Source organism: Primulina huaijiensis, chromosome 9, assembly GCF_012295235.1.
Source record: "Primulina huaijiensis isolate GDHJ02 chromosome 9, ASM1229523v2, whole genome shotgun sequence".
Classification (NCBI taxonomy): Eukaryota; Viridiplantae; Streptophyta; class Magnoliopsida; order Lamiales; family Gesneriaceae; genus Primulina; species Primulina huaijiensis.
Window position 1 is genome coordinate 16,170,770 of NC_133314.1, and position 5,784 is coordinate 16,176,553.

Below are 5,784 nucleotides of genomic sequence, written 5' to 3' on the forward strand. Positions count from 1 at the left end.
TGTGTGTGTGTGTGTGTGTGTGTGTGTGTGTGTGTTAGAGACAAAATGTTACAATCGTCGTTTGGTAAGGGCGACGTTTTTATTTTGATCTTCACAAGTACACATATTATAATTCCAAAAATAACTATAAAATAAAGTAAAAAAATTTGTCCATGTTATATTAAATTAAAAATGTAATTACTCAATCATATATATGTCATATAATTAATTATCCACTACCTAGCTAGTCGGTATATATAGACTCGGTAGATTTTGTTCATATATGGTAGATATATAAGAATCTTACATATATATATTCCTCTCATTATATTATACAATAATTGATTAACTAAATAATATATATATATGTGTGTTTGAGAGAGAGATATATATAACATGCAATGAACCGAATCTTCATGGACTTTTAATCAAAGGAGAATTTTTTTAATAAATAGGTCTCTTCTAAGATGGTATCATGAATCTAGTTAAATCCGTAAGATGAGTCGATCTCATTGATATCTATAGTGAAAAGTAACATTTTCGACATAATAATAATATTTTTTTTTACGAGTAATGACATGTCATAACTCTGTATTTGACTACATAGAATCTTTATCATTTAACACCAAAACGATGAGTAATCCAAATGATCTTGATTCCAGTTCAAATCTGATTCGAAATACATCAATATTTGAGTTCATTTAGAATTTATCATGACATCGCCCATTTTACAATGAGAATAGATATTCCAATGCCTAAAATCACGCAAGGCGGCCAAAACTATTATAAACCTAACCTCATCGCTAATATTTGGATTTTTTTATTAAAAAAAATTGGATTATACTACGCATACAAATTGGATTACACGTTAAATTAAAAACACATTTGAAATTACAAAACTATCTTAAATATACTTTTGAAAAGATTTTTTTTAGATAAAGTGCAAGGATAATTTTGTAATTTCAAATGTATTTTATAACTCAACTTGTACATATATCATTTTCTAAAAAAAATGTGTAATTCAAAATCTTTCTATTTAATTATGACCTAAATGTGCACTTTTGGAGAAATCCGTGAATTTCGATTATAATTTGATTGTTTATAATGAAACAACATATCAAATCTCAAATTTACGTCTTACTTGTTTACACATGGGTAATACATAGTAGAATGAATTTCAAATTATATAATTATCGTGTGAACTTGAGATTCATCCCGATTAACATGAAATGTTATATAAACATATAAAAGGTAGGTCTGAAGTTTATGATCTTACTTCTCCAAACAAAAAAATAGATATGGAATATATCTATCCAAAAACAATCTAATATTTCATCGTTATTCTTAGAACGTGTTTGCGACCTCTGTCCATATCCTTCTAAAACTTTTTTTTAGAGTTTGAAAATACTCGCTTATATTACATAAAGTTTTGATTAATAATGGTCTTGGATCATATAATTGAAACGAAGAAATTTGTTATTTATTAATGAAATATTAAACAAAAAGGTAGTACTCTAAAGTGGACTGAAATAATCACCACCAAACCTAATTAAGTGGCTATGTCACCATTACAGAGACGTATTGTGACCGATTGAACACGTGAAAAGAAAATTACAAGATTTGGATTATTTGGTGTCAACAAGTCATATTATTGTATTATTGCAATCGTACATATGTTATATAGGTTGAAAATAAATATTAAAAATTAGTGTGTGATGATATATGTAATGATGTATTTATTTTTGGATTATTTTCAAAGAAATTCTATAAATAGGTCTCTCAATTTGTGAACAAAATCACAATTGAGTAGACAAAATTTTATAAAATGTGTAGTTTAATATACTTTATGAGTTTGAGATATTTTTATTTTTTACCGTAAATTTTTACTTTTAACACGTTATTAGAACGATACTCGAAGGTTCGATTCTCCATATTTTTTCAAGCTCCAAAACACAAGAAAAAGGTAACAATATTCAAAAGTAAGAATATTTATTTTATTATTTATTTATTTTTATCGTGTATATATTTAATATATAATATCATGTTATTATATAAAAAGAGTCTATGACACCTCATTCTAATAACGTAATGTGATTATATTATTACACTGCTTATATAATTTTATTTTGTTACTGTTTATTTATTATATAAAAGGAGTCTGAAAATTTTTGAATGTATGGTATACGTGCCTATTGCACCGCCTCAACGAACAAAAATGGGACCTCAAAGAAAGATCGGAATTTATGTGTGTTATGATAGCCCATCAATAATTCGATATCTTGAACCTCAGACAGGCAACGTGTTTACGTCACGTTTTGCTAATTGTCATTTTAATGAGGAAATTTTCCCAATGTTAAGGGGAGAAAAGAAACATATCGAAAAAAAATTACATGGTATACATCATCATTGTTACATCTGGATCCAAGATCTAAACAATGTGAAAAAGATGTACAGCAAATTGTGCACTTACAAAGAATAGCAAATCAAATACCAGATGCATTTGCAGACACAAAAAAGGTAACTAAATCATATATACATGCTGTAAATGCATCTGCTCGAATTGAAATTCCAAAGAAACAAATTGAAGACACTCATGATGTCATTAAACGCTTGAAGCATGGAAAGCCAATTGGTTCCAAGGATAAAAATCCTTGAAAAAGAAAAAACATTGAGAAACACGATGATCACAAAATAAATAATGATATTCCGGCATAAATACATGATGATAAAAATGTTCTGTTAGAACCACAAACTGATGAGAATCGTTAAATCTCTATCAATTATATTAATACTAGAAAAATATGGAACCGAAAAGATATAAAAGAAATTGATGAGATATTTTCTTACAATGTATCATTTGACATCATAAATGACAATGAAGATTATGAACCAAAATCTTTTGGTGAATGTAAAAATCGAAATGACTGAATAAAATAAAAAGACGTCATCCAGGTTGAATTGGATTCGCTAAACAAACGTAACGTTTTTGGACATATAGTCCTTACACCTGAATGTATAAAACATGTTGGGTACAAATGTGTTTTTATTCAAAAGCGAAATGAGAAAAATATAATAGTAAGATATAAAGCTCGACTTGTTGCACAAGTTTTTCTCAAAGGCCTGAAATTGATTATGAAAAAACATATTCTCCTGTTATAGATGCAATTACGTTTCGATATTTGATTAGTTTGACAGTATCTGAAAATTTAGAAATGTGTTTTATGGATGTTGTCACAGCTTACTTATGCGGATCACTCGATAGTAATATATATATATATATATATATATCCCTGAAAGATTTAAGATGCCTGAAGCACAAAGTTCAAAACCCAGAGAATATTATTCTGTGAAATTGAAAATACCATTACATGGGTTAAAGCAATCCGGTCGAATGTGGTATAATCGACTAAGTGAACACTTAATGCAAAAGAGATATGTAAACAATTCAATATGCCCTTGCGTTTTCATTAAGAAAACAACATCAGGATGTGTAATTATTGTTGTGTGTGTTGATGATTTAAACATCATTGGAACGAATAAGGAAATTCAAGAAATTATGTTGTGCTTGAAGGAAGAATTTGAAATGAAAGATTTTGGAAAAACAAAGTATTGTCTGGGTTTGCAAATTGAACAACAAGAATGTGGAATATTCGTTCACCAGTTAAATTATACAGAAAAGGTCCTTAAACGTTTTAATATGGATAATTCAAATCTTTTAAGTACTCCAATGGTTGTTAGATCATTAAAAATAGAAAAAGATTCATTCTGTCCATATAAAAATGATGAAGTTATTCTTGATCCAGAAATACCATATCTAAGTGCTATTGGTGTCCTTATTTATCTTACAAATTGTACAAGACCTGATATATCTTCTGATGTAAATTTATTGGCAAGATTTAGCTCATATCCAACAAAGAGACACTGGAACATAATTAAACATAGATTCTATTATCTACGAGTAACGACAGACTTGGGGCTTTTGTATTCAAAAGATACCAATCAAAGCATAATTGGTTATGCTGATGCTGGGTATTTATCTGATCCACACAAGGCACGTTCCCAAACCGGATATGTATTTACTCATGTAGGCACTGCAATTTCTTGGTGTTCACAGAAACAAACACTCGTAACAACTTCATCAAATCACGCCGAGATTATTGCAGTACATGAAGCAAGTCGTGAATGTATGTGGCTAAAATCAATGACCGAACATAAATCTCATGCGGATTATCATTCGACAAGAAGCCCGTGACACTATATGAAAATAATGTTACATGTGTTACTCAAATGAAAGAAGGATACATAAAAAACGACAGAACTAAACATATTCCCCCTAAGTTCTTCGCATTCACCTAAGAGCTTGAGAAGAATAAAGATATTGATATTTGCACATTCAGTCAAGTGAAAACTCATCAGATCTCTTCACAAAATCACTTCATAAGACAATACTCAGAAAGCATATATATAATATTGGGATGCACAATCTATGAAATTTGTGAAGAATCGTTGGTGTTAACATGAGGGAGAGTTTATGTGACTGTACTCTTTTTCTCTTACTATAGTTTTTATCCCAATGAGTTTTTCCTAGTAAAGTTTTTAACTAGAAAATATAAAAACATATAATGAAGACAATCGTTGTATCATGATCATCATCACAATGAGTGTTGAAAATAAGAGATTGAGTGTTGAAAATAAGAGTTGTAAATATTGAAAATTAGTGTGTGATGATGTATGTAATAATGTATTTATTTTTGGATTATTTCCAAAGAAATTCTATAAATAGGTCTCTCAATTTGTGAAGAAAAACATAATTGAGTAGAAAAAATTTTATAAAGCGTGTAGTTTAATATATTTTGTGAGTTTGAGATTTTTACTTTTTACCGTAAATTTTTACTTTTAACAATATATATGTTTAATAAAATATTTTTTATTTATCTGATTTATATTTAAATAGATATAATTAACATAATTACAATAAAAATTAATGAGAAATTATAATGTTATTTGAAATTATAAAAAGAAAAATAAATCTATATCATGGCACTAAATTTGTTTATTATAATCACATTCTTAATAATAGTAATGTAAATTTATCTCCAGTTTTTTAATAATAGTAATGTATATGAACAAGCGGCATTTTGGGAAAAAAATGGTGTAATTTTATAGATCACAAGTAATTATTTTGAGTAGGTGTGGGATCCGATCGGGTCGGGACCTGTACTGTAACCCTCCTACTCAATTTCTATCATGATAAGAATTGAGAATTTTTTCTCTCGATCTCATACTCGAAAATACCGAACCTGAATATTCGGGATCTCGTCGTGTACAAATAAGATATCCCAAAAGTTCAGGACCTCATCTGGTAGGGAGATGATATTCCGATAAATATAGGGGTGAGAACAATAATGTGTTCCATTCAATCTTCTAAGTTTAGGCCGAAAAGGAGATAAAATGATGATAAACTCTTTTTTTATTTTGTATAATTTTATTTTAATTATAATATTTGTTTATGTGAATTTTTTTATTTGGATGAATTAGTTAACCATTTAATTTAAGCCTTGAAATCGTCATCTATGAGTTAATCCCTTTCAAATGTGTTAATCAATTTCTATACGGGCTTTGATCTAATATTGTTTTATTTTAAATTACAATTTTCCAATCCAATATGTTAATAATATTATAATATTTTTTAAAAAATATTAAAATAATCCGGTCGGGTTGAGGATCTCGTTGAGTGGATATTAGTTTTATGATCCCACTCTCGACATTGATCGAACGGGTTGTTGGTCCCACGTGCGGAATTTG